Source organism: Danio aesculapii, chromosome 15 (genome assembly GCF_903798145.1).
Source record: "Danio aesculapii chromosome 15, fDanAes4.1, whole genome shotgun sequence".
Classification (NCBI taxonomy): Eukaryota; Metazoa; Chordata; class Actinopteri; order Cypriniformes; family Danionidae; genus Danio; species Danio aesculapii.
Genome location: NC_079449.1, coordinates 45,101,274 through 45,104,755, shown reverse-complemented (window position 1 = coordinate 45,104,755; position 3,482 = coordinate 45,101,274).

The window sequence follows — 3,482 nt, the reverse complement described above, 5'->3', positions numbered from 1 at the left end:
ATACACCATACATGCACATATGTCTGTCCAAACAGCTTGAAAAGTAGATTTTTTACCATAGGTGCCCTTTAATGGTTTGTTAATAGTGTGAATTGTACATTAAAATATAGTGTGATCCAAAATGATCCTGTATTTGATTGTGTTTGACTCTTTCTCCCTGAAAAGTGTCTAGCTTAGTGTTTAATCTGATTCCCTGAGGAGTGAGCGAGATATTGCCTCAAACTGTTGATGCCAAGGAACCTTCTCTGGAGCACACATTAAAAATAAAAACAACCGAGGCTCATTCTGATCACGTACCCCTGTATACATTTCTGTGTACAGATATATCCCAGGAGTGCCAAATATATCCCAGGAGCTACGTTTTTTCTATTCAATTCAATTCAGCACTTTAAAACAACACAGTTGACCAAAGTGCTGATGACAGAGAGCAAAACAAAGCGTAGTCTTGAAGGCTGTCTCAATGTATGCGGGCACGGCTAAAAATGGGATCTGAGGAGGACAGAAGCGGCCTCCGGAATTAGACGCAGAGTCAGAGTTATAAAAAATCCACACGAGATTTTTAGTTAGCGAAAAATACAAATATTACAAGCGTAAACATTAGTCGAGCAGCTTACCGCATAAGGTTCTATAGTAAGGCATGCTCTTTTCTGTTTGTGTCGTCAGTCTGGAAACCTGCATGTGCATCGTGTCGCAGGAGGAGGGGCCAGGTGAAAAAAACCCCTCTCCAGTATTTTGAATTTGGACTGCAATACCTAGATCAACCTCTAGGTGTAAACCCCATAAACTGCACCTTTAAAAATCAGGTCTGACTGTTTTAAAAATACACATATAATATAATATAATATAATATAATATAATATAATATAATATAATATAATATAATATAATATAATATAATATAATATAATAATATTTGCAGTTTTTGCAGTTTGCGAATCCACGGAGGATGCTGTGTATGTTTTTTCAGGTCTCAAATTTCTCTAACGAGTGCCATTCGCGCCTGTTGTTCTCACATGAATCCCCCAGAGGCCGCTGTCGACTGACTCACTGACTGACTGACCGACCGACAGATGACCCCACCAGCCCCCTTCCCTAAACTCAACCAATGGTGTTTTCAAAAGCACCGACTCCCAGAGTTCATCAAGATTCTTTGAATTCATCTTCAATGCCTCCTCCTTCATCTTACCCCAGACATGCAGACATGAATTGAAATAATAAATATGAAGTATTATTCATTAATTCTGCAAAAAAAGATTATTTATTTCAAATTCATTAATTATTATGCAAAAAAAACTGCTTTTCTTATTTTTAATATTATGTCTCGTTTCTAGTTCAAATATCAAAAAACACTTGAATCACGAAGTATTTTCCTAGCAAGTAAAAACTATTGTCTTCTACGTGTACAACACTGTAAATAATGCTGGGTTCCATACAATCGATTTGTGTTGGGACAACAAGAAGGAATTAAGCTTATTAGTTTTTACAAATTTAAGTGGATTGAACATAAAACAATTAAATTGTCCCCTCAAAAAACTGAAGAATTGTGTTGTTTCAGCTCATTTTAAATTAGGAGTTAGAACAAACAGCAGATGTAATGTTTTTGTGTGTGATATTGTCTACAAACAAGACATTTTTGAAGTAAACCTTCTTCTCCCCATGGAAGGACAGAGGCCGGGTCTACCCCTAGGCTTTTTAGATCAAACAGCTTTTTACACTAATCAGAGATTATATGGTCACAGACACATGATTGCTCACCGCATTTATTCCCCCAGCCGGAAAGACCCCCTCCTGACATCCCCAGCCTGAGAAGATCCAGAGAGCCAGGAGAGGAGCATGTTTGTCATAAAAATGGCAACACCACCCATAAATATTCATTTTCCTTCGGCTTAGTGCCTTATTTATCAGAGGTCACCGCAGCAGAATGAACCGTCAACTATTCCGGTATATGTTTTACACGGCGGCTGCCCTTATAGCTGCAACCCAGTACTGGGTAACACCCATACACACTTATACACTACAGCCAATTTAGCCAACACAGGCTCATTGTGAAAACGTAGCCCTGCAGACGTTTCTGGAGACGGCGAATTATGTAGGCGGAGGTACGTTTGGCTGCATTTAATTTCTTTAAACGAACGATACGGGGCGGTGTGACGCCATTCCTTTTCGCGCTTACCAGCTGACCGCTTACCTCCGTATGGACGGCAATCCTTCTGCAACCAGTTTGTCCTGTTAGCGCGCCACGTCCGTTGGCGGATTTGAGATGCAGAGAGAAGTTGACCACAAAGACGGGGGTTCAAGTCCGGTGAAGAGCAGTTCCAGAAAGCAGGTAAGACAAAAACAGAATCCAAAATATAAAACAAACAAGTGAATAGCAGGGTGAGGATGTGGTAAAATCTGAAAATGTTGTAAACAAAACGAGGGTTTTTTTTTTTATTGCTTTTGAAACGTGTTGGTTGGGTTTAGGGAAGTGGGTGGCCGGGTCAATCGATAAAATTGGTTGGGTTTAGGGAAGGGGGAGGGTGGGTCAGCCGATCGTTCGCTCAGTCAGTCAGAAAGTCTGTCAAAAAGTGAGTCGACAGCGGCCTCTGGTGGGTTTACGCGAGAACAGCAGGCGCGAATGGCACTCGCGAGGGAAATTTGAGATCTCGAAAAGCGTACACGGCGACCTCTGCATTCGCGAAAACAAAAACTGCAGAAAAACGTGCCGCCATGACGTATTTCTCGTTCTCCAGAAACGTCCGTGGAGGTACGTTTTTAGAATGAGCCTGGGTTGAATTTAGCTTACCCAATTCACCTGTAGTGCATGTGTTTCGACTGTGGGGGAAACCGGAGCAACCGGAGGAAACACACGCCAATACGGGGAGAACATGCAAACTCCACACAGAAATGCCAACTGGCTCACCCGGGACTAGAACCAGCGACCTTCTTGCTCTGAGGCGATAGTGTTAACCACTGAGCCACCGTGCCGCCCCACCCATAAATATTGCTATAAAAATCCTAAAAAAATTATTGGACTACAATAACATTGGTGTATTAACACCATAAATGAATCGAATACGGTAGATTACCATACAGTTTGGGAATTTCTTTTACGGTTCGTACAAATTTTCACAGTAAAATACTGGCAACCTGCCTGTTTTTTCTTTTTACCATAAATTTTACTTTATTTTTTTGGTTAGGTTTAGTGGTATGGACTAGGTATGGATTATATTTTTGCACAAGAACAACGTTCCAGTATAAACATAGATGTTACATCAGGGATAAATTACATTCAGCAGGTTGTTATCGCAGAATAAAGGAGTAGTGTCCTTCTGTGGACTGCAAGATGGGGGCGTAACAAGAAGTAGGGGTGTAACTTGTAGCAGAGGTGTAACTTCAGTGAAGTTACAGAGACCCATATGTCAAAACTATGTTGTCGGCAAGATGGCGCTGTACCCACCAATGTCTACGACTACTATACACCTAATCCAAAACCCAACCAT